This window comes from Lemur catta, chromosome 11, assembly GCF_020740605.2.
Source record: "Lemur catta isolate mLemCat1 chromosome 11, mLemCat1.pri, whole genome shotgun sequence".
In the NCBI taxonomy this organism is placed as follows: domain Eukaryota; kingdom Metazoa; phylum Chordata; class Mammalia; order Primates; family Lemuridae; genus Lemur; species Lemur catta.
In genome coordinates, this window is record NC_059138.1 from 42,647,565 (window position 1) to 42,675,509 (window position 27,945).

A 27,945-nucleotide genomic window follows, 5' to 3' on the forward strand; every position below is an offset into this window, starting at 1 on the left:
TTGTACTTTTTTAACATGTTCTAAAAGCTATGAATCTAAATTACATATAATGATGCTAATGTGTTATCCATCATGAATATAGTTATACATCTGACTTTGAAAATTGTTTTAGAAATATAGATGGTGACTTTGTACTAACTTACCCCTGGTCTCATAAGCAATTCCCTTTGTGACCAATGGAGCATAGTTGTGGTATGCTGAATTAAGATTTTGCTGCAGCCTGTGGCCATTGCAAGAGCAAAGTCAGAGGTCACAAATGGGAGTTGATACCAAGATGTGATGTTAATATCACAAAACTACAACAAGTGAAACAAATTATTCACAGATGCAGAGGCAAAATCATGATACAATGATCCCCATTACTCCTAAAGGGTGTTTATAAATAATAGCAATTATAGCACTTGGTTGTTTTCTTCTTATTTTTCTGATAGATGTTAATATTATTCATTGCAATTTTTAAACTTTTTCAAGTACAAGAACAAGTATTAACCCTGAGTTATGTAAATATAGGATATCAAGCTATAAATTAAAGTCTAAAAATAGAAATACTTTTAAGGAATAAATGTCCAATTCAATTTTGACTATGTAAACTAGATTGTTACAGAGTAATACATTGTAGATTTTTTAAATCAATAGTAAATTAATCAAACTAAAACATTCCATTATGAAAGACTTGCTAGGAAAAAAAAGTGTTATTTGACATCAATTTCTACTTCTTTCCAGTGGAATAAATAGATTGTTTAGAAGTTTAAAAAATTCTGGAAAGATAATTGCATCTTAAGAGAATATGCATGCAACTCAGAAGACCTAAGACAGTTAAAAAGTAGAAGTTTAAATCTGACAAAATACAACATTACCTATAGGGTTTAGAATGAAAGACATAATTCCCTTTTCATTAGAGTTATTTTTTTTTATTTCAGCATATTACAGGGGTACAAATGTTTAGGATACATATATTGCCTTGCCCAACCCTAGTCAGAGCTTCAGGCATGTACATCCCTGTGACGGTGTGCACCACACCCATTAGGTGGGTGCGCACCAGACTCATCCCCTCCTCCCCACTCCCACCTGCCCGACACCCGATGAATGTTGCTACTATATGTGCACTTAAGAGTTGATCAGTTAATACCAATTTGATGGTGAGTACATGTGGTGCTTGTTTTTCCATTCTTGTGATATTTCACTTGGTAGAATGGGCTCCAGCTCTATCCAGGATAATAAAAGAGGTGCTAGATCACCATTGTTTTTTGTGGCTGAGTAGAACTCCATGGTATACGTAGACCACATGTTATTAATCTGCTCATGTATTGATGGACACTTGAGTTGTTTCCACATCTTTGCAAATGTGAATTGTGCTGCTACAAACATTCTAGTCCAGATGTCTTTTTTTTTATAGAATGCCTTTTTTTTCCTTTGGGTGGATACTCAGTAATGGGATTGCTGGATCAAATGGTAGTTCCACTTTTAGCGCTTTGGTATCTCCAGCTTACTTTCCACAGAGGTTGTACTAGTTTGCAGTCCCACCAACAGTGCATGAGTGTTCCTATCTCTCCACATCCATCCCAACATTTATTGTTTTGGGACTTTTTGATAAAAGCCATTCTCACTGGAGTTAAATTATTTCTCCTTGTGGTTTTGATTTGCATTTCTCTGATGATTAAGATGTTGAGCATTTTTTCATCTTTGTTGGCCATTAGTCTGTCTTCTTTTGAAAAGTTTCTGTTCATATCCTTTGCCCACTTTTTAATGGGGCCATTTGATTTTTTTCTTGCTGATTTTCCTGAGTTCCATATAGATTATAGTTATCAGCCCTTTATCAGATGTGTAGCCTGTGAGTATTTCCTCCCATTCTGTAGTTGGTCTGTTTGCTCTTGTGATAGTTTCCTTGGCAGTGCAGAAGTTTTTTATTTTAATCAGATCCCATTTATTTTTGTTGTTGCTGTGATTGCCTTTGGGGTCTTCTACATAAATTCTTTGCCTACGCCAGTGTCTATATGAGTTTTTCCAACATTTTCTTCTAGAATTCTTATAGTTTCATACCTTAGGTTTAAGTCTGCTATCCACCATGAGTTGATTTTTGTGAGTAGTGAGAGGTGTGGATCCTGTTTCAGTCTTCTACATGTGGCTATCCAGTTTTCCCAGCATCATTTATTAAATAAGGATTATTTTCCCTAGCATATGTTTTTGTCTGCTTTGTCAAAGATTAGATGGCTATACGAGGATGGTTTTATATCTGGGTTCTCAGTTTTGTTCCATTGGTCTATGTCTCTGTTCTCATGCCAGTATCATGCTGTTTTAGTTACTATTGCCTTGTAGTATAGCTTGAAGTCTGGTAAATTGATGCCTCCCAATTTGTTCTTTTTGCTTATGATTGTTTGTGCTATATGGGGTCCTTTCTGGTTCAAATACGAAATGTAGAATTATTTTTTCTAGATCTGCAAAAAATGACATTGGTATTTTAATAGAGATTGCATTGAATCTGTAGATCACTTTGGGTAGTGTAGACATTTTAACAATGTTGATTCTGCTGATCCATGAGCATGGTATGGTTTTCCATCTGTTTACATCCTCTGCTGTTTCCTTCCTCAGTGTTTCCTAATTCTCCCTATAGAGGTCTTTTGCCTCCTTAGTTAAATATGTTCCTAGGTAGCCAACATCACCCTGATGCTAAAACCAGCAAAGGACACAACAAAAAAAGAAAACTACAGCTAATATCCCATATGAATATAGACGTAAAAATTCTTAACAAAGTCCTAGCAAACTGAATTTAGGTGCTTATCAAAAACATAATCCATCACGACCAAGTGGGCTTCATCCTAGAGATATAAGGATGGTTCAATGTATGCAAATCTATAAATGTAATTCAACACATAAATAGAAGTGAAAACAAAGACCCCATGATCCTCTCAATAGATGCAGAAAAAGCATTCAACAAAATTCAGCACCCTTTTATGGTAGGAACACTTAACAAAATAGGCATAGACGGTACTTACCTAAAATTGATAAAAACCATATATGAGAAACCCATAGCCAACATCATACTCAACGGACAAAAATTGAAAGCATTTTCACTTAGAATTGGAACCAGACAAGGTTACCCTCTGTCACCACTTCTATTCAACATAATACTGTAAGTCCTAGCCAGAGCAATCAAACAAGAGAAGGAAATCAAGGGCATCCAAATGGGGGAAGAAGAGGTAAAACTATCACTTTTTGCTGATGATATGATCTTCTATCTAGAAAACCCCAAAGATTTTGCCATAAGACTACTGGAATTGATAAACAAATTTAGCAAAATCTCAGGTTACAAAATCAATGTACAGAAATCAGTAGCATTCCTATATGCCAACAACAGTCAAACTGAGAACCAAATCAAAGACTCAATACCCTTCACAATAGCAACAAAGAGCATAAAATACCTAGGAATATATTTCATTAGAATTCTTTTTCTTACTTTATGGTACCCAAACTTAATTGATACAAATGCCATGTTTTTTACCGCCTTCAACATATGTAATATGTGGCTATTACAAATTGAAGAGTTTTTTTCTTCTCTTCATTTTACTACCATGCCCAATGGAGCTTTACCTGGAGAAACCTCCACTAAGTTTTCAGGAATGCTTAGCCAGTGAAAGTACCCAAGCTAAATTTCAATTCACTATTGAAAACTTTCTCAAATGACCTCATGATATGTTCCCTAGATATTTCTGGTAATTACAGAAGAATGCACCACAATGCAGTTCTTACGATAGAGCCCTTTGGCATCTTCTGCTTTTGTGGATCTCAGCATTGCTATGATAAACTATGTTATCACAGATTTGTAACATGACTGCCATTTAGCAAGCCACAGACAGGAAACTTGGAATAATACATTTTTATTTAATATATTGAACTAAATCTTGATTGGTTAACATCAGACATAGTATAAGTGAATTTTAGTTGTCAAATAGTCATGCAGATATCATTCCTCTTGCAATTACTACTCTATCAAGTTTCTTCACAGTGTAAGTGGGAGAATTGCTGAAATGAATTAGAAGGCTTGCCTTCATGACATCTTCATTGTTTGGGCTTCATATTTAGCTGTTCAAGAGACATCTTGAATTAGTAAATTATGTATTATTTTAGAATAAATGTCCTCATTCTTTAAGATAACTTTGTAGATTCACTTTTTTGTTGCATCAACACTTATTTGTAATAAATATGTAAGTGTAATAGTTCCATGTGTCTACAGGATGTTTCAGGAGATGTGAAGACCACAGGTGTTCTGTAAGGGGGACAGACAGGAATTTCAGCCAGTCATCCTTAGGGTACTGGCTGTCTTTAGCCTTTCTGGTATAGGATTGTTGAAACACCCTGTCCCTGAAAGCTCATTCAGGCCATTATTTGCCAGCATAATTTAGACTGTCCTCTTAAATATCCAGAAATCACATACAAAATACATTTTATTTAATTGTTTCACAAATAATACATAGTTTATTTTGTCTCACCTGATTTGTATATACAGTTTTGAAGCAAATTGGTTATGACAAATCAGGTAATAAAATTTTATATTAAATAGTGTAGAGGTGGCATATTTCCAGGCACTGATGGGAATGTGTGATCATTTCTTCAGGTATTTTACATTGGTGATGCCAATAATAATAATAATAATAAATGTAACAGTGATACTGACTACTTTAGTTGAATGTACTCTCTATAGGATAGCACTATATTATGTACTTTTCAAGAATTATCTCCTTTAATCACCATAGCAGTAGGAAGTGAGTACTATTATCTCTATTTTACATATAGAAATAAAACACAGACAGTTTAAGTGAATTGCTCCATGCCACCTAGCCAGGAAATGGCACAGATAGGCCTTGAATCCTGAATCTTGGCTGGAGAATACTGAATAACAGTTCTGCCATTTGGATTCAGGTTACACTGCCATGCTTTAAAATAATTGTTAATGTGTTTTAGACAATTTTTAATGGTATGAAATATAAAATATGTCACTTTTTCTGGCTCAGTGGACTCTCAGTCATCAGTGGACTTTGCAAGTACAGATAAGGAATGGGATAGCAGAGGCAGTAAATGTAGATCCCACGGACAGCACACAAACATACAGTGTGCAGGTGCCTTTCCTTCTGCTTCTTTTTAAAAATTATTTTTATGGTATCAAATACTACAGAGATTATGAAGTCGAGATATGAAGACAGGCTGACTTCCTGGAAGATTTATCCAAAAGAAAAATTGAAACTGAGATGACAGTTGATGAAATATGTAATCTGTGATTCATCAGTCTTCCTCTAGATTCTAGAATTACTTTTTCCATTCATTTTGTCAGCATTCAGAACTCTCAAAGGACTCAAAACTTAGCCCAAGACTCTTAGAAATAACAGAGATGAAATATAAGAGTACACACACACACACACACTATACCAGGAACAACACAGCCAAGGTTGCTGCCTAGGCATTAGATGCAGAACACCACACCCAATGGCTCAGGCTGGTAGCCAGAGATAAAGGCTTAGACCTGGGAACCTGCAACCTCCAGGCCACATCAAGCCCTCCAGATCCCCAAGTGCAACCCCTCGACAGAATCCAAACTTCACAGAACAAATCCCTTTATTAAAAAGATTTGTTCTGTAAAATTTGGATTCAGTCAAAAGGCCACACTCAAGGATCCAAAAGGCCACGTGTGGCCCCAAAGGCCGCAGGTTCCCCACCCCAACAGGCATCTCTCTTGCCTAGTCGACTGGGCTCTCAGCTTTTCCCTCCATTTCCTTTAAACGACCATTCAGGCATTTGCTTGTAACCTTAAAGTGACTCACATCCTATTTCTGTTACTTCTAGTTGCCACGCTTGCCACTCAGGTCTCTTTCTCTCTCTCTCTGCCTAGCTCTTCATGACCCAGGGACAGAGGACTGCCCTCCCAATTCATTGTGCCTGACCTGCCCAGGATCTGTAAGTAAAAATCTTTTAACTTATTTCCTATTGTTTTAGTGTATTGAATTTACGTCTTCCATTTGAGGAACCAAGAGCTACACGAGGCTAGGTTTTCCCCAGAATGCCGGGGTAGAACACAAGGCTGGGCTCCCAGAGTCAGAGCCATGGTTAGGCATAAACTGAGCATGGATCGAACCAGAACCACAAGGGCGTCTGCCAAGATAAACAACTTTCCCCTGTGAGGGACCCCTAGTCACGGGTCAGATAACTAGGTATTAAGCTGTCTGCCAGGTGAAAGAAGTAGCCCATGAAAAGCACGTTGTAAACATTCACATCCAGCTCCCTTTTATTAATAGTTCCAGTTAGGGCAGGGTTGGTAGCTCCTCTGGTGCTAAACCCCCAATTTAGCTGAGGTCTTTCAAAACACATTATAAGTGCATTTCTCCACTACAGTAGCTGAAAAGTAGCATTTTAGGGCTGTATTTCTCTCTTCTTGTCTTCTTCTCTTCTTCTATATCCTTTTGTTTTTCCAACTTAATATTCTTTATACTCTTTTCCTTTTACTCCTCTTCTTATGTCCTTTTTCTTTGCTGCTGAACCTTAGAACACAGATGTTGAGAACTGTATTTTGATAAGTTTGAGAGACAAATATGGACAGCTGAAATAGTTCCAGCTTGAGTTTTTGCTTTATGCTAAGTTTAAAAGAACAAAAAATGATCCTTTGTGGTTCTTTGAACTTGAGAGAGACCTTTCTGGCTAACAGAATATAGGAAGGAAGCAGTATCAGAATTTTAATTCTGGATGTTACAATTACTGGCCATGTATCATTCTCATAGACTCAGTTTCCACATCTGTAAAATGGGAATATTATGGAATAGTGATGTTATAATTTTTAAATTGAATGATGTGTATCAATTGTTTAGTTCAGTTCATACTTATGAAAAAAATAAATGCTGTTTTCCTTTTCCCTTCCATTAACACACATCCAGTGGTTAGGAGGTCTAACTTTAAATAAGTATATTCATCTTATTATGAGAAGAAAATGTATGTTTCTATACATCTTAAAAAGTCAACTATAAATATTTAATAATTGGAGTAACACATCCTTCCATTGATTTTTTTGTTTGTTTGTTTGTTTGTTTGTTTTATAAAAAAGAGAGTCTCTCCAGCAGAGTTTCAAAATCTAGTTTTATTACAGAGTGGAGCAATTTCCACAACTGTATGAACCCCATGCAATATTGGGGATTGGCTTATATGAGGGAACTTCAAACAATTTGTAGAAAGATGGAACTAAAAGGTAAAAATAAAAAAATATAAACTTTACATATCAACATAAGCTCCATTAAGGTCAAGACACTTTGTGAGTGATGATACCAGCTGCTTAATACATGCCGAAAGAGCTGAGGAATTTAACTATGTCAATGCAGATTTTTTTGTATTGTTAACTGAAAAAAATGGGTACCCTTAATAGATTTTTTTAATATTAGGAAATAAAGAAGTCAGAAGGAGTGAAAACAGGACTGTAAGGTGGATGCCTAATGATTTCCCAACAAAGCTCTCACAAAATTGCCCTTATCTAATGAGAGTAATGACAGTAATGAGTATTGTTTTGGTGAAAGATTCTCTGGTGAAGCTTTCCTGGACATTTTTCTGCTAAAGCTTTGGCTAACTTTCTCAAAGCATTTTCATAATAAGTAGATATTAGGGTTCTATGGCCCTCCAGAGAGAGTCAACAAGCAAAATGCCTCGAGAATCTCCCAGAATGGTTGACTTGACCTTTGCTTTTGACCAGTCCACTTTTGCGTTCACTGGACCACTTCCACCTTTTGGTAAGTCAGTGTTCTGATTGTGCTTTGTCTTCAGGGTTGTACTGGTGAAACCATGTTTCATCTCCTGTTACAATTCTTCAAAAAAATGCTTTAGGATCTTGATCCTGTTTGTTTAAAATTTCCATTGAAAGCTCTGCTATTGTCTGTAGCTATTCTAGGTGCAACAGTTTTGGCACCCATTAGTAAAAAGTTTGCTCAACTTTAATTTTTCAGAGTTGTGTAAACCGAACCCATTGAGATTTCGACTGTGTTGGCTATTATTTCTGCTGTTAATTGTTGGTCCTCTTCAATTAGGGCATGAATGAGATTATTTTTTCTTTGCAAAATGTTGTGTATGGTGTGCTGCTGCAGACTTCATCTTCTACATCATCTCATCCCTTCTTAAAATGAGTTATGCATTTGTAATCTGATGATTTCTTTGGGGAACTGTCTCTATAGACTTTTCATAGAGTATCAATGATTTTACCATCCTTCCTCCCAGGTTTCATCATAAATTTGATGAATGTTCTTGCTTCAATTTTAGCAGAATTCATGTGGCTCTGACAGGGGCTCTTTTCAAACTGATGTCTTATCCTTCTTAGTGCCTCAAACTAGATCCTGTTCAGACATTATAATAACAAGTTATTATGAATTTGTTTTGGTGCAAAATGTTTTGAAATCCATGCATAGTTTTTTTAATGATATAATTTTCCATGAACTTTTTGAAATCCCCACATATTAATCCTTCCTTACCAGCAGGAATCTTCCCACCAAAGCAGTGCATGGTTTCTTGCCCATTGTAAGGACTGGCCAATTATGGTTTTAGCTGTGACTGAGGCTGAAAATTGGGACAATAAAGTTGGAACAACAAAATGTATCATATAATTAGCCTGCCCCAATCAAGCATCAACTGATGTGGTTAATGAGTTATTTCCTGTATCCAAAATATCCCTCTCTATGCTAAAGCTCAGCTTCATTTTAAATATTCTACAGATGTGATTAAAATGTTTTGCATATTGCATGCTTTTAAGACTTATCAAACAGCAGATTTGGAGGTACAAAATTAAAACTTTTTTAATGATGTAGGCATACAGTATTACAATGAATCATCATCCAGTAACCACTGAGGAACACTGCATGATTATGTTAGAGTTCCCACATCAACTTTTAATAATTGTTCACCTTATCTCTGTGAGTCACAGTTCCATCTGCTGTTGCTTGCTGCTATCTATTTAGTTATCTGATGCAGCACCCACCCTTATTTTAATTTATGGTTTTTATGGAATGAAATAAAAAATTTTAATGGAATATTATGTAGATATTAAAATTGTTATCATGGCCAACAAGTAATGGCATAGAAAATATTTTTGATATAGTATGCTAAATAAAGCAGAAAGAATATATTTTACAAATATGCAGCATTTACTATGAAAGATGTATACATAGATAAGAACTCAGAATTTTAAAATGCTAATAGAAGCTTTTTAACAGCAATGTAATCTATTGGTGCTTTAAAAATATATTGAGAATTTTCTTTAATGTGTTCACACTGCTTTCAAAATAAAATAAAATATAATAGATTTGAGGAATTTCTTAAATTTCTATATAGTTCATCTGAAAATAGTGGATTTTGCCCATAGAATTGTCTATAAAGTAAGAGTGCATAGCCTTTGAATGAGAGCCCAAGGGATTTCCATCCTATCTGGGTGTATGCATTTAAGGCAATGTACTTTAAGTCCAGAATTTTTGTTGTCAGAACTTCCTGAACTTATCTCTGCTTACTAAGCTGGTGTCTGGATACCTGAGATTTTAGGCAAATTGCTTTCAATTTCTATTCCTAGTTGTTTCTCAACAAATGATTAGAATAAAAGTAATATAAAAATAAGAGACATTAAGAAGTAATGACAAGGCCGGGTGCGGTGGCTCATGCCTGTAATCCTAACACTCTGGGAGGCCGAGGTGGGTGGATTGCTCAAGGTCAGGAGTTTGAGACCAGCCTGAGCAAGAGCGAGACCCGTCTCTACTAAAAATAGAAAGAAATTATCTGGCCAACTAAAAATATATATAGAAAAAATTAGCCGGGCATGGTGGCGCATGCCTGTAGTCCCAGCTACTCAGGAGGCTGAGGCAGTAGGATCGCTTAAGCCCAGGAGTTTGAGGTTGCTGTGAGCTGATGCCACGGCACTCACTCTAGCCCGGGCAACAGAGTGAGACTCTGTCTCAAAAAAAAAAAAAAAAAAGAAGTAATGACAATCCACAGGGGCTTATTAAGAAGGTCCCTCAGTGGAAGATTTTCCACATTATTTACTTCTATGATGGTTTTCTATCGATTTTCCTCCGTTATTTCAGAGTTTTCCTCCTCCTTGTGCAGCTTTGGGTAAGTGATCTCCTTCATTGTGAAAGAAGCAAAGGGTCTGACTGAGGCCAAGGACCAGTTGCTGCTGTACATGGCTAACAACCTGATTCTGAATGGTGAAATATGACTGGAGAGTATTATTTTGACAGAACAGATACAGGGCCATGATGTTTTTCAACATGTATATACAGTAGCAATCAATGATCAGACGTGTCTTTACTGTACTGGATGAGAAACATGTTTTATAATTCTAATGGGCATAATGAGTTAGTAGAACTAGAATATGGGAAGCCAGGAAATTTAAGAGATTGTATAAAAGTAATCAAAACCTTATGTGTTAGTGTTCTAGGATTACCGTTACAAACTACCCAAAATTGAGTGGTTTATTAAAAAAAAAGAAAAGAAAAAGAGAGAGAGAGAAATGTATTGCCTCACAGTTGTGGAAGCTAGTAGTCCATAATCAAGGTGTCGGTGGGGCCATGCTGTCTCTGACAGCTCCAGGGGGTAATCCTTCCATGCTGCTTCTGGCTTCTGGTGTGCTTTGACTTCCAGAGGCACCATTCCAGTCCTATGGCTGCCTTCTCCCCGTGTGTCTTCACATCATTTTCCCTCTGTGCATTTATGTCTCTATATCCAAATTTCCCCTTTTCGTAAGGACATTGGTCATATTGGATTAGGGCTCACCTTAATGATCTTATTTTAACGTGATTACCTCTGTAAATACCGTATTTCCAAGTCAAGTCACATTCTGAGGCTCTAGGGGGTTAAGAATTCAGTATATCGTCTTTGGAGACACAATTCAATCTGTAATACCTCAGGAAGTCACAGACATAATAAGGAGAAATTGAAAAATCTTTACATTTTGCTTAGCACAAAGTTGAGATGAACCAAAAATAGAGAGCTTAAATATGCATAGTTTACATTCCAGTAGACAGCACTCCCACAACCTTTGTAAAGAAGCACCCTCTCATGCTAATAATACTATGAGTAAAAATGAACTCTGTTTAAGGCAAAACAACATACAGTGGGAAGATCTGAGAGAAATTTAAAATGGTTTAAGTCATAGACCAAGAATGAAGCTAGGAGGGGGAAGAACTTTGTATGTCCAAAAGTACAAAGAGCTAGTGAATTTAAGAACTTCCAGCCCACTGTTGGCCTAGTATTTTTCTCTATGATGTCAGTGAGTGGTTGTCAGTCAGAATTTTCTACTTTTGCCAATATTGTTTCTTGGGGACAGAAGAGTGACCTAAACTCATTTTACTGATGCCTATGTAAGTCATCTTGGGATCTGAGGGATTATAAAACTTTGGCTTGGATTGTTACCCCTGGCATTAATATTATATTTCCAATTTGCTATGGCTTGCTAGACCTATCCAAAGGGTATCAGTAGTATTCAGTAGAACTTTGATTCATAGTTCCGTGAAACTTTAAATGGTGCACCAGCTAAAAAAAATTAGAATTTATGAGGACCTAATTATTTTTAACATTATATATGAAATAATTCTATTATTTTAACATTGGAGGCACCAATTATATTTGTTAAGATCTTAATATGACTAAGAAGCAAAGAAACATCTAGTAGAATAATTGAATACCACAGGGTAGGAAAAGTGCAAATGCTTCAGTAGGAAACTTCTCTTCATATAAATTTGATTTAATCTTTTGTAGATGATGAACTCCTAGTCTATAATGTATTTGTCTATAATATTAAGAAGTAAAGAATTTAGTAGTCTATCATGTTAAAAAGTGCTCTAAGATATAATGTCTGTGAATTATTTTAGGGTTATTAAAAATTAAAATTTTGTGAAAAGATTTCTTTACCAAACTTAAAAGATTATGTAGCATTTTAAAGTTAAAATAATGATTGTCTCTTCTTTATTTGCAAATCCTTTCTTTCTCTATCTCATCCCATCAACATATATTCTTAGTATTAACAAGTAAAGCCACTGAATCAAGAATATTTTTTCCAGCTTTATTGAAGTATAATTGGTATACAAAAAGTTACACATAATTAATACTTACAATTTGGTTCATTTGGATATATATATATATATACACACACACACACACACACATACACACACACACACACACACACATACGCACACACACTCTTGTGTTTCAATCACTACAATCAAGGTAATATATTTGTCCATTACATTCCAAAGTTTGCTTTGTACCTTTGTTTTGCTTTGTTCTGTGGTAAGGACACTTAATATGAGATCTATCCTCTTAAAAATATTTTCTTTCAGCATTTGTTTTCTAAAATTATTAATAATTAATACCTTATTGTTAACCATAGGCACCATGTTATACAGCAGATCTCTGGAATTTATCTTGTGAAACTATATCATTATACGTACAGAACAACTCCCCATATTTATTATACCCCAGCCTCATCACCTGGTGACTACCATGCTATTATTTACTTCTGTATGTTTGACTATTTAGAGGCCTCACATAAGAGCACTTATACCATCTTTGTCCTTCTGTGAATGACTTATTTCATTCAGCATAACTTCTTCCAGGTCCATCTATGTTGTCACAAATGGTACAACTGAATAAAAAATGTTTATTATTAAAACAACAATCACTGGAAACAAAACTTAGTACATTAAATTACTTCCAAAATTATTTTTTTAAATGTTAAATATTCTTTATTTGATATTACACATAAACCACACTAAAATGCCTTTCAATAAATAAAAGGCAGCATTTTAGTAGACACAGGGAAATTAGATTGGCATAGTGAAGACCAAAAATATATAAAGTAAACATTGCTATCTTATCTCCAGCCCTCGCCTTTAGCGGGCTAATGAACACAAGTTAAAACATCCCTGAGTCTTGCTTGGTTCCAAGACAGTGAAGCGATTTCCCTGGTATTTAAATATATTCACATAACCACTTATATAAATCTAAATATAAAACCAATCTTCAACAGGTTTTGAAATGGCAATTTACCATCCTTGTGAAAAGTTGAACACTACTAATTAATCCAATCATATCTTCAGAAGGAGAATACAGTGATAGCATTTACTGTATTGGAATTACTATCAAAATTCAAAAAACCGAATTAACCACAAGCCAGTCTTAGTTAAATTAGGACTGTCCAACAAAAATATTCTGTCACTCTTTCATGATCTGAATTCTGGTGTATGAGACCAATAAATTATGGTACACATGAAAAAAGTTATGAGATATTTCTGGTTTGTAATAAATAAGGCAGTGGCCTATTACTCATTAGTGGCTTTTTTGAGATAAACTATCAAGTCTGCCCCTTCTCCCTTCTTCTTAATGCCAGCAAAGATCATTTTTGTTCCAGGGATGTACTTCTTGGGATTCTCCAAATACTCCATCAGTGTATCCTCTCCCCACATGATGCCTTTGTTCTTATTGGCATCTGTGTAAGAGAATCCAGCAGCCTGACCTGTCTTCCTCCCAAAGAGACCATGGAGATTTGGCCCCGTCTTGTGCTTGCCTCACTTTTCCACAGTGTGGTACTGGGCACACTTCTGAGCAAAAATCTTCTTGCCTTTCTCAACATCACCCATATTTAATTCTCTCTTTGGTTACTGATGGCACAAGTGTTCCCAGTCAGAAGACAGACGTCCCGCTCTCTCCAAAATTATTTTTAAATCACCTTTTTCAGAGGATAACTTGTTCAGAATCATCTAATAGAGAATATTTTCCTACTAAAATGTAACTTGAAAAGATCCAGTATTTCAGGAACTCTATTTTAAATATTATCTCAATATATTTTAATGAAACCCTATGAATTATGGAAATAGCCTTCTAATAATACCAATAATGTGCTTAAATAAGACACTGTAATTTTTTGCTTGCAAAGCATCTTAACTTGTTTTCAGATGCTCTGTAGTTAATACTAGATATATGCAAAGCAGAAGACATCTCAAGGAGCTAGCACTGAGTAGTAATGTCCTGAGACAGAACATTTCTTGTCTCCAGGCCACTGTGAGGGTCAGGGCTGGAATAAAGAGAAACAGAATCTATCAGGAAATCTCAGGTTTGGCTCTCCTCATTTTTCATCTGATATTGGACTTTTCATTTTGTCTGAGTTTTCTGGCTCCCAGATCTGCACCTGATCCTTACTACCTCCTAGTCATCCACTCTGGTCTTTTGAGGATACTTATGCACTGGATTTCTACCTCAGGCTTAGGAAATAGAAACATCTTCGACAGAATCTCTCATGGAAACACACAAGTTTATTTTCTAACCAATTTTATACTTTTATAAGAATGATAGCTATTTTGATTCAAAAACATCCTGTCCTGTACTCTAAACATTTAAAGTCTTTTAAAGCATATTGTCTATGAATAGTTAAAATATTTTGCTCATCAATTTCTTTGTAGGCCCCAAATTTATAACGATTATTTCCAAATTTCCAGACAAATGCTATTGTTTTCATTCTTTTCTGCAGTTCCTCATGATCATCACAGAGAGTGTGTTAGAGAATTTAGTCAGAGATTGTCAACACTGGATTTACTTTAGAATCACCTGGGAAACTTTAAAATAAATTCCAGAGGCCTGGTATCACTGCCAGAAATATGATGTAATTGGTTTACATGGACTTAGACCTCAGTAATTTTTAAAGATCCCAGGTGATTCCAATATGCAGAGAGAGTTAAGAAACATTGGACCAGATCATTTCCATGATACACAGAAATATGTAAACTCTTCTTCCGTTCTTTAGGTATTGTAAACTTTACCCTTCTATCGAGTTAGATAACTGAAATCTATAAACTGAACCCACTATGAATGTGTTCTTACAAAGTTTTGGCTTTTACTTCTACTTAAGATATTTATAAATAAAGGTAATTAGAAGGTGGGGTTTTTTTCTTGCCTATTTCTGAAGAAATATTGCTGAGGAATGCTTTGGCTCACTTCTGTGATTTCTCTGTATTTTATTTTCTAAATATTTTAATAATTATGCTATCCACTCCTTTGCCCATGTTAAGTCTTTCAGTGAAGTTTCATAACTTTAAACATATAGATACTACACATTATATATTAAGCTTACTTTAACATTTAACAAAGATTTGTGACCATTATGAGTATGTAAATGGGATTTTAAAAAATTATTACAAGTTCTAATCAGTTGCACTGAGTGAAAGTTATTTTCAAGTGCCGATCTTGTACCAACCAAGTTATCTTATCCAATAGTCTAGATTTTAAGCTAGCTCTATTTTATTTCTTGTAAGATAATATTATAAAATGACAACTTTGCAACCCCTTCTAATCACTGATTTCCAATATTTATATATCCTATTTATTTTTATTGGTTTTTAGAAATGTCTAGGACTTGTAGTATAATTTTAAGTATTTGTGGTGATAATGAAAGTAGTGTTCATTGTTGGTAGCTATTCACCTGTTCCCTCTTTCCAGCAGTGGCTTGATTTTTAAAATCAGCTATCTAAAATTCTCCAAAGTATCCCATTTGCTACAGGGACAACTGATCCAAACCCCAGCTTCAGAGTTTTAAATGTTCTTAGTCAAGAGCAATCCCATCACACTTGCTATAGTGATTGGTTCAATGATTCAGGCCTAAGCCAATCATTATATGACATTACCCTAAGGCAAAATGAAGGATATAAATTGAGCATATAAAATAATCTGGGGCTAAAAAATATGGGCAATGACTTGCTAGATAATATTGGAAATGAAATTTCTTCTCTCTAAAAAAAGAGCCACCAAAAGAGATTTGTTTTCTTCCAGATATCCTGGTGTGGGGGTCAGATGTCTGACACACTACAGCCATTTTTCTGTTATGAAAAAAATTGAGACTGACAGTGAAACACGCACAGAGTGAATTTGAATAAATTATATTTGACGGAATTACAGAAAACCAGAGACAGAGTGACTGGATCAAGCTAATCTTGAAACTTGACTTACATCTCCTCTTCTAGTTTTGTGAGCCAAAAAATGCTCCTAAATGTAAGAGGGTTTAATTTTCATTTCATTATTTGCAATTGAAAAATATCATAGATGATATGTGAGTATATTTGTTTAGGGTCTGCTACTAATGGGGATGATTCTCTTGTTTTGCTATAGTTCTCTGGTAGATATCATTGATAATATTAAGTGATTGTTTTTCTATTCCTAGCTTAATAAAAGTTGCTGTTAGCTACTCATTTTGAATTACACAAATGTTTTTTCATAATCAATGTGACCAGGTGCATATTCTCCTTCATTGTGTTAGCAAAGTGAATAATCTTAAGAAACCACTAATATTGAAAATATCTTAGATTTCTGGAATAAAATGTACCTGGTCATGATAATACTTTTTTTTTTTTTTTTTTTGAGACAGAGTCTCACTCTGTTGCCCGGGCTAGAGTGCCGTGGCATCAGCCCAGCTCACAGCAACCTCAAACTCCTGGGCTCAAGCAATCCTCCTGCCTCAGCCTCCCGAGTAGCTGGGACTACAAGCATGTGCCACCATGCCTGGCTAATTTTTTCTATATATATTTTTAGTTGTCCATATAATTTCTTTCTATTTTTAGTAGAGACAGGGGTCTCGCTCTTGCTCAGGCTGGTCTTGAACTCCTGACCTTGAGCGATCCTTCTGCCTGGGCCTCCCAGAGTGCTAGGATTACAGGTGTGAGCCACTGCACCCATCCTGATACTACTCTTTTAATACAATTACTCATTCATGGTATATTATTCTTTTAAGACACTTGGACCCAGTATTTAAGAAGAAATTTCAAAAGATCAAAGACCAGGGTAAAACTCTAAAATCTAATGAGAAAGATCAAATCACTTCTAAAGAAACAAAAATCATATTGACACCAAGTATCAGCTCTAGTAGAAAGAACACAATGGAAAAATACATTCAAAATAGTGGAAATAAAATCTGAACTAAGAATATTATTTGCATCTAAAACTATTTTTGAATATGAGGAGGGGATAAAGATAATCTCAGGTATAAAATACCTCAAAAGTGTTTATAGCCAAAGACTTTCTTCGAAAACACTTTTGTCAGAAGTAGTCTAGTAATTAGAATAAAGCCTGCAGGATACTGTAAGACATGAGAAATCAGAGTAAGAAAATCATTTACCAAAATAAATTGTCTAAACAGTCAAATACAACATATTTTTAAACTCTCTTTAACATGAAAACTACACCTGTATGCTTGAATGTAGAGTAGGATGTCAAGAACAAAGGAAGTTAAAAAGTCTAAAGTAATGGTCTTGTTTGTAGCAAATATGTAGGCAATGATGTTTTGAAGAAAGAATAAATAGAGGTGTAATTCTTAAGAAGTTAAATATAATCACTCGAATTAAAGGAAAAAAAACTCCCCACAATTTTAGCTTCTAATTAGTAGAGCAGCAACAACAATAAACCTAATGAATGAAAGGCAAGTAGAGAGGGAGAAAGAAAAAAGGAATATATAGTAATAGAAAAATGCAAAATATTCTTCCACCACATTTTTGTAGAGATAAATTAGCTCAAAACTTAATAGTTTGAACACATTCTGAAGAACTGAAAACACAAGTTAGAACACAAAAATTGGCTTTTGAGTTTAAAGACCATGAGTAATTTTTTTTTTTTTTTTTGAGAATAGTGATTGCTTATTGCCTGGGTTTTTTGCATGATGTATTAATATCACACTCACATTCCAATGCACACTTATAATAACTAACAAGAAAGGCTATTTTTCATTTTGAGATGGGAATACTTTTAACTATGTGCTTTTTAAAGAAAACCATTATTTGCTTCATGCATTTTCATAGTCATTTCACACTCACAACAAAAAGAGGTAAATAAAACATTTAAATATTTTAAAGTGATTTTTATATTATTCTATGTCATCAGGAATGAAAAAGTCTTTTCCATTACACTGATCTTCATCTTCCTATTTTATATTCTGCTTTCAGTGCCCTGTTCTTTAATATAATGTATTTGTTATAAATGTTCACTGGTCTTTGTTATAGATTATATTACAGTTTAAATGTTACATATTTAATATTTTATACATGTATGTTATATGTATATAAGTTATATACATATATAATTGACATATATAATTGCTATTGTGTGACTAAATGTAAAAGCAAGTTGTAGTATCATTTTTATTCAGGAATCCAGACAGGCTGGTCTGGGAATGCCTTTTCTGAGTAAGTGACATTAGAGCAGAGAATTTAATAAATTGAAGACATGAGCAATGCTCTCAAAAATATATATGCTAAGCTTCGTGCTAAGTCTGTCTTACTAGAATTCAAGCTCCATTAGGGCATATTTTGTCAGTATTTTTCACTACTCAGTATTCAAAGCTTAGCAAAGTGTCTGGCTCATAGTAGGTACCTATAATGGTTAATTTTATGTTTCAATGTGACTGGTCTAAGAGATGTCTGTACAGCTAGTAAAACATTTCTGAATGTGTCTGTGAGGTTGTTTCCAGGAGAGATTAGTATATGAATCAGTAGACTGAGAAAAGATCTGTCCTTACCACTGTGGGTGGGCATCATCTTCAGCGGTCCCCAACCTTTCTGGCAGCAGGGACCATTTTCATGGAAGACAATTTTTCCATGTATCGTGGAGATGGGGGATGGTTTCAGGATGATTACAGTTCATTGCATTTAGTGTGCACTTTATTTCTGTTATTACTACATTTTAATATATAATGAAATAATTATACAATTCACCATAGGTTGGGGACCCCTGAATTCTAGTCTCTTGAGGGCCCTGATAGAATAAAAAGGCAAAGGAAGGGAAAATTCTTTCTTTTCCTGAGCTAAGACATCCATCTTGCCCTGCCCTCAGGCATTGGAGCTCCTGACTCTTGGGCCTTCTCACTCCTGGATTTATGCCAGTGATCCCACCCTCAACCACAGGCTTTTGGCCTTGGACAGATTTACACTAATGACTTTCCTTATTTCTCTAGAATGCAAATAACATAATACAGGATTTCTCAGCCTCCATAATCATGTGAGCCGATTCTCATAATAAATATCCTCATAATATATAGATACAGATACATCCTGTTGGTTCTGTCTCTCTAGAGAACTCTAATACCGTACCCAATAAATAGATGTTGAATAAGTGAATGAATACATGAAATAAATATAATCTGACTCTATCCTCAGGATAATTATAGTATTATAATTGGTATGGATATGTATATTTCTTAACCAAAAAAAGATGAAATATTGAAAATGAATGGTAACGTTAACAATTTAGATGAAGTTTATTGGAGAAATTTTGAAGAATTCTATGCACAGAAATAATAAAGCTTCCAGATGTCATTATGCATCAGATAACCACTTCCCTGACTCTGGAAGTGATGCCATCAGTTTTGCACACCTCTGTGGTTTCCCCTGTAAACTTGGAAGATCCTGTTATGGCATGAATATGAATTATGGCCTAGGGATGCTTAGGGTTTAGTTCAACTCTCTAAAGAACAAGCAAGAAACAGTAAAGCTTTGCTGTCTGCCTTCCATGTCCCAGTGAGGCATGTGTGGTGCTAGAAGACGGGAGAAAGGGGGATAGTCATTATCTATAAGAAGTTAGACTTCTTTAGTTTGGAGAGAAACTTAAAATCCTTTACTAATAGATTTCCAGTAGAAGAGTCATACTGCCAGTTGCCAGATTCTATTAATACTTTTCTGGGAAATGAGGCTATAAGAGCCTCACACACAGGTAGAGCAAAGCATCCAAAATTTTATTCTATTAGCCTTTCCCAAACTTGATTATGTGTGTTATATGTTTACTTGTCACAAATGACAAGTGAAAGTCAGCTTTTACAATAATAATCACCCAACCTCTCACCCATTACAAATGTTAGGATCTAGTTTCTCACAAAGAGAATTGGTCCCTATGTTGTTCAATTCCTGTTCTGTGGAGGAAGAAAGGGTCCAGCACCAGTTATTATTTGAATAATGACAATGATCTCACTTATTAACTTACCTGATTATGTGAGAAGCATATACTTATTATCAGACAGGTCTGGTGTGGCTATGTATTGGGGTTCACTGTTTGTAAACAACAGAAATGAACTCTAACTACCAATCTAGAGTTTATGATAGGATTGGAGTAACAAACAGTATTGAAGGAAAAACTGAACAATGATGCTTCAGGAAAAATAAGAACAAAACAGCTCAGCAGATCTAGGTTTTGTGAATTGATGATCTTTTCAAGGCACAATCATTGGGAAGAGCCATCAGCTCCAATCATAGTGCATTACACAAGATTCAAATTCAGGGGGAATGTCTTCATTTCTTGGCCTAGATTATTTTCCCATCTTAATTGGAAGTCATACTAAGATTGCTTATAGTGGAAGAGGCGGTTCTAAAAGAAAAAAAAAAAGAGACTTTAGCAAAAGAAGAAATGCTTTGTGGGCAAAAAGAGCACATGCCCGCTAAATATCTCATATGATCTTATTTAAAAATGTTTGTGGGGAGGAAAAAAAGATGGCTGACTAGAAACATTGCTTGCTGGACTGTCCTGGCGTTAAAGTAGGATATTGGAGAGGGGAGGAGAAATGCAGCTCAGGTGTGGATTACAGCGAGAGGTGACAGAGCCTGCCAGAGACCTCATGGAGGAAAAATGTGAAGCAGAGAAGGAAGAAAATAAAGAAAAGAAGACACGGATGAGGATCAAACCCAGAGAGGCTTGGAGCCCTGCGAAAGGGCAAGGGGGGGTTCCTCTCTCCCCGCTATGTGCCTTCGGTGACCAGAGTGCTACCAAGTTTCCTGGAGGCTTTTCCACACCCCATGAGCCTAGGCAGGGTGGCAAACATGAAATAGTGGGGAGAACGTGTGTGATCCAGGAGCTTGGACAGTCCGTGGGGGGCTCCCCTTCTAGGAGAGTGACACAAAAGACTGGAGAACAAGTTTTCTCCCATTCAGACGCTTCCTTCCCCGCCCCTCCCCTATCCACTGCAAGGGAGAAAGCAGTTTGAGCCCAGATTTTGGCGTGCAGCCGCCTGCCTCCAGTCAGCGAGTGCTACTGACTGAGATTCCGGTGGAGTGTAGGACCCACGCCTTTCCCCTTGGGGTCCTGCAGTGGTCACAGGGGGCCCAGTTTTGGAGCTCCCTGCTCACTGGCATTTCACGTGGTTGCACATCAGTGAGTCAGATAAGCAGGCCAGACCCAGTACCCCCGAACTCGAGTGGTTGCTGGGGGACACAGAGGGGAGGTCAGGGAGCTGGACTTGGGCAGCAAGGAAGCCCACATGGACAGAACAGAAGGGAGAATGCTATAAGGTTCTCAGAGAGGACATTCTGGGAGAGTGCCCATTCCCCCCAGCAGCCCCCCCACCCCCCGCAGGAGAACCACTGTGTTGCGTTAGGGTGCATCATCCAGAGAGGAAGAGCATAGCTCCAGTATCCATAGCAACCAAATGCTAGGTATTCAGTTGGGCAGGCTGACTGGGAGTTGCAGCTCCTCCCGACAACCATTACAACCAGGTGAGCAGTTTGAATCGAGAATTTGGTGAGTGGCTGCTTCTCTTGGGCAGGTGCATACTCCAGGCTGAGGTCTCCACAGAGAGTGGGACCCACACCGCTTCCCTGGAGTAATGGTACAGGACAAGGGGTGCCCAAACTGGGAGTACCCTGCCCACTGGCGTTGTGTGGAGACGCATGCTAGTGGTTCAGACACGCAGCCCGGTGGGGAGGGTGTTGAGAGCTGGACTCAGGTAGCAGTGCTGTTGGGGTCTGAGACACCGCAATCTGGGAGAACTCCCATCCCTCCCTGCAGGCAAACTGCCCAAGTGGATTAGGGTGGAAGATCTCAGCCCGGCACCATAGCAACCAAGGCCCCTACCCCTGATAGCCCTCCAGTTCAGAGAGCCTGGCCTGACTTTCCTCCCAGTGGCTCCCCCTAGTGGCCAGAAAATCAACCTCCGAGCAAAGCCTTACAGGTTTGCGCAACTTAACTACAATCGGCCTCACTCCTCCACCCACCTTTGCTATGGTGGAGATCAAGCAACCCCCTGGGAGCTACGGGGCCCCTCCTAAAGTTTGGGACACTCAAGAGCCCCACCTTGGGAACCAGAGCCTACTATGGGCACAAAAAAACACTTTGGCAGTTGGCTCTTTCACGCCAGCATCAACCACTGACAGAGAGAATAACTCTACAGCTCTTCACAGCATCTATCAACTCAATCAAACAGGGTGTGGCTGATCTGTACTCACAAGCACCACTCACTGTCTCAGAGATTAAGCTGAGGATCCAATACAATTCAGACTGCTGGGAACAGGTGAAGACACCAGGATAGAGGCAACCTTTGAGGGTCATCAAACCAGCTTGAATGCCCCATAGGCAAGTTGGGACCAGCATGCTTCTCCCTGGCGCAGTCAGGGATTGGCCTTCAGGGACCCAGGGACAGGCACAAAGGCCAGACCCAGTGCATCCAGGACTCAATCATATTGTCAGATGAGAAGGAATCAGGGAAAGATCTCTGAAAGTATAAAAAGTCAGAGCAAAAAGACAATCCCAAAAGGGAACACCAGCTCTCAAGCAATGGATACAAACCAGAATGAAAATATTGAAATGACAGATAAAGAATTCCAAATACGGATTGTCAGGAAGCTCAACAAAATCCAAGAAAAAAAATGCAAAACCAACTCAAAGAAACCAGAAAAACAATTCAGGATATGAATGAAAAATTCACCAAAGAGATTGACATATTAAAGAAAACCCAAATGGAACTTCTAAAAATGAAAAATTCATTTAAGGAAATACAAAACACAGTGGAAAGTTTTAAGAATAGACTAGACCAGGCAGAAGAAGGAGTCTCTGAGCTTGAAGACAACACTTTTGTATAAAATCAGTCAGTTAAAAATAATGAGCAAGAGAATTAAGGGGAATGAACAAAGCCTATAAGAAATTTGGGATTACGTAAAATTCCCAAATATAAGAATCATAGGCATCCCAGAGGGAGAAGAAAACACACAAGGGATGGAAAACCTATTTGAGGAAATAATAAGAAAACTTCCCTGATCTTGGCTAGAGATTCAAACATCCAGGTACAAGAAGCTCAACAAACACCTGGGAGATTCATTGCAAAGAGGTAGTCATCAAGACAACATAGTCATCAGACTGACCAAAGTCAACATGAAGGAGGAACTTCTACAGACTGAAAGGTGAAGAAGAATTTTATGAGACCTATAAAGAAGAATTGGTACCCATCCTGCCAAAATTGTTCCATAGCACTGAGAAGGAAGGAATCCTTCCCAGCTCATTCTACAAAGCCAGTATCATATTGATACCAAAGCCAGGAAAGGACACATAACATAAAAAGATAACTGCCCTGGAGAACTGCCTAAATCCAGCAGAAATTGTATGACAGAGAAATAAATCTTCAATGTAGTAAGCCACTGAGATAATATTTACCCAGGCTATCATGGCTGATAAAGAGAATAACATTTTTTATCATGTAATAATAGTTAAATGATTCACAGTAAAAAAATCAGAAAACTGTTCTTTCAATTGCCTGGAGGGTATGAACATGACAGATATAGGATTCCTCATGAATGTATTTGTGACTGCTACCTCAAGTAGAATTTTAATAACTGAGATGGCATATGCATTCTTACTAATACTCCCATATGTACATATTTTAAGTGGTAAATAATTGTATAATTAAGATAGCTTGTCAAAGAATTATAGTCAAAGTAAGGAAAATGACATTAAATAAATGCCATAAAAATAAAGATTTGATTTAGCACAGTTTAACTTACCAGCTATTTATTTCTACCTCAGTTTAAAGAAAAAAAAGTCTTACTTTTCATGAACCTATTTTTTTTTGTTTGTTTTGTTTTGTTTAACCATCACCCTTTGTGGTGCAGTAAAACAGGAAAATGACTAGAGCCAGTACTCTATTATTTTAATAGTGGTAAAGTTCACAATGTGTTTGTTTCTTTTGAGCTATAGCACAAAAGGAAATGTTTTTTAAAAAACTGAAGCTTGAATTAGATAGAACTCTTTGTTTTCAAAGGAAAACAAGTTTGGGCTTTTCATGGCAGTCATTAATTTTACATGAAGTTGAAATTAAGAGAATGTGGAAGAGTTCCCTATTGTGTCACACTGAATATTTGAATGTGGTTTGGCCAATTTCTCCGGCATATAATCTTCTTATTCTCCCCCAAAACCTAAAGCATGATTTGTGAATCTGGCAAGGTTCCCAACCATTTAAATTCAAGATTCATAGTTTATCACGTCAACTAAGTTTCTAGACTCTCTTGGATAAATCAAAATAGTAAGCTTTCACAAATTGGAAAAAACTAATGTCTGACATTCTATAAGTCTTGAGGCAATCCCACCATGTCTTTTTCCCTGTTTAAAAAGATGAAAAGTATATGCTTTCCATTTAGAAATTATAAAAATCATAACTTATGTTTAAACAATCATAAGGAAAGAAATAAATTATATATGCATACACATGTAAACACACACATACATATAATCTGCAGGTAATAATTGAGAACTATTTTATAATGAGATTATAGTAATTACACTTTAAAACAAACGAAAAGTAGATAAGGGAAATAAATTTGGGCAAAGCATACTTCAAAAGAAATAACTTCATCATAAAATTTCAATTATATCTTCATTACTATTCTCCCTGAACTGTTGTAGCACATTTATTTTTCAAATTGAGTCACAAAGGATTTTTTTTTCAGACTTAAACTGGTAAAACTATTTGGAACGTGAAAGAAAAGATCAAAAGGGCCAACTGGGAACAAAACATAGTGATCAGAATTCAAGATAAGCCACAACACATCATAATCCTAATTACCAATCTTTAATTAAACCACAGGGAGAATTTATGCCCCAAATAAACTCTTTCTCACAGCTTTTTCTGACTTCAAGATTGAATGTTTTGATATGTCTAAATACCAGCCAAAAAGGAAGCTTATTATTTAGTGTCTTATGATCTAAAAATCTAAAATCACAAACAACATATATAAAATGCAAAGTTCAAAACAAAATATGATCTTCAGGGATGTTGTTGCAAAATATTTGAAATTAGCAGGCTAATTAATTCTGACAAAATTGACAAATTTATGAATGCCCAACTGATGAATTAAAGAACAGAGTATATTGACAATGCATTTAATGAATCCATTTAGAAATAACCTACGGTTGCAAAGTAGATTTCCTCTGGGGGGAAAAGAAGCCAAATGGGTTCTATGTGGTTGGGTATAGTATTAATATAAGTTAGCCTCTACCTGAAGGAGTAGATCTATTCAATGAATGTTGAATAAATTTTATATTTTCCATTTTCCTGGCTATTGGATTGACCAAGTTTTGCTTTTTTCTAATGCCAGAAGTCCCTTCTTAAAGAGCCTTAGTCAAGGAGACAATTGCATTGAATATGATTTTCCTAAAGATTAAACTCCTCCTATGTTAATTTCCACCTATGTTAATATTGCAGAGTGTTACAGTTCACTTAATAACTGAAGCTTTCTTCTAAAATGGTTTTTCTGTTGGTCTAATTATTTGTTCACTTTTTAGTTTTTATTTTTTTCTTTGCTTGAATTTTTCAGTGATTTCTAGAGAATTAACATACTGTAGTGTAGTACTGAATATCTCTTTGTTAGGACCTTACCTTCACTCTCACAGATGAAAACCCTGTGGCTATGTTCATAATCTGTGACCCTAGCTATTTTTCCCAGTGTTGAAATGTTGATCTGAAATATGAAAATGGGGGGTAGCATTAGGAGGTTAGAGCTTTTATGGTAGAGTGGCTAACCTCTGCCATTGAGATCCTTCTTGTTAAAAACTTTCTAAGGAAATTTTTTTTTCTTGGATTGGATTTTGTGAGATAGATAGTCCAATGTTCCACATGAAAATAGTTTTTTTGTTTGTTTTTTTTATTGTTTGTTTTACTTAAGTCAATCCAAGTTAGTGTCTGTTCTTTTAAAAAATTTTAATACCAATGTAATATGAAAACATTGGCAATGGCCACCCAAAATAAATATCATGAGTGTTGATATTGCCATTCATCATTTCAAAACACAATTTACTATTAAACATGAGACACAATGTCTTATCTGAGGAAGATACACATACTGCTTTTGATGGCTTTGTCTGAACAGAGCCTTCTTACCAACGCACCAAACTGTCAAGCTATTTTATTTTAAGTAATACAGTCTTGAGGAACCAATACAAATTTTAACGAAAATATTACAAGTAGCATATGTAAATTCTAGTAATAGTTAATGACATTCCTTGTTATTGTGGTGACACTGTTCCTCTATGTGACTGTAAGAAATTGGCTAAAATTGTGTGACAGCTGCTAGTGAACTCATTCAGACTGACAATATGCTTAAGGAGCTGTCTCCTCTAGTATAGAGAAAATATCTGGAAAAGCAATCTCTTTCATTTTAATTCTCAGAACTTGGTGACTTTGTGTGTGTTAAAAAATTGTTAAAAAATTAGATTCAACTAGGTTACTGTATGTCAGTTTTCCCTGTTACTTATTTATAAGAATAAGAAAGAACCAAACCTGGATCTTCTAAGGAACTCATGGGATACAACAGTCTTACAAATGAAAATGATAGTTTGGGAGGAATAAAGCTTATGACTAGTGAATTTTGGGAACATAAACTATTTTAAAATCCCAAAATAGATTCAATATGACAAAATTGAGACCCTAGTAAGAAGAGAAAAGCAAAACCTGTTTCTGGCCCAGGAATATATTATGCAGTTTCCTCAGTGAGAGAGACAAGTTATCCTTTATTATCAGGAAACGTCTACATTTTTTTTCCTTCCCAAAAGCCTAATAAGATCATATTGAATATTGCATGAAGCAAGGATTCTTTATATAAATATTGCCTTTACCAATGCCATGAATTTCTTTGAAATAAAATTGTACAATCAGGAAAATAAAATCGACTACTGTTCACTCTAGTTTCATGTCCATTTCTTATTCCTTACTGAGGACATCCATTGGTGGCTCCTACTGTCATAGGGAGAACTCTTAGAGGTCAGCAACCACTTCTTACTTATCTTGTTAATGTTTATTGGAGTATGATTTCCAATAAATATTTTTAAATGATGAATAAAAATTAGAAATTATTTATTTGGTTGAGGGAGGGAGCTTTTGTTGGCAAAGTGCCAGGAGAGGAGACACACTAAAGTGAATAAATGTTCACACAAGCCTAAGTTTTGAACACTGAAAGAAAACCATTAAACAAGACTGTGTCTCTGGCTTTGAGAGTAAAACTATCAGTATTACCAGAAAATGAGAAGAGCAATAAAAAGAAGGCAATTAAGGTAAAAGAAAAATATGGAAAAATGAAGAGTGCATCTAGTTTCTTTAAGTTTCTGGTTTTTGAAGTTACTTCATAGAGGGGATGAGGTACAACCCCTGATTTCAACAGCTCAAGGCAAATACAAACATTTTTATAAATTGTTTCATCTACTTTATGTTGGGGTGAATATCCTTTATATCCAGATAATTTTTAGTGAGTCTAATGACTTTTTTGGAAGGACTTAAGCAAGACAAGTATTCTATAATGATAGAAAAAAATAATCAATTCTTAGGGAAAATTGACAGAGATAATGTGAACAGGACAAAAATGGTGATAAATTCCTCTTCATATAGTCATTGGAAACTATTCTTTACACACTTTGAGGGTTCTAGCTATTAAAATAAGACCCAAATATTAAAAGCTGATAAATTAATAGAAATGTTCCTGTAAAGATTTAATTTTCACAGTTTGGACAAAAAGAAGACAACTAAAAGGAAGTATTATAACTACTATTATAACTGTTAGTAAATTTTTTATAGAAAATAATTCAGGAAAATAAAATAGTTGCTTAAATTTATTAAGGAACATAGAGATAAATGTAGACCTTAGCTCAATAGCGATGACTTCAGCAGAG

General features: G+C 35.9%; 1 pseudogene; it reads right to left on the reverse strand.

Moving 5' to 3' along the window:
- Window positions 1-13,251: 13,251 nt before the first annotated feature.
- LOC123647091 lies at window positions 13,252-13,643 on the reverse strand (annotated as a pseudogene).
- Between the last annotated feature and the right edge of the window lie 14,302 nt (window positions 13,644-27,945).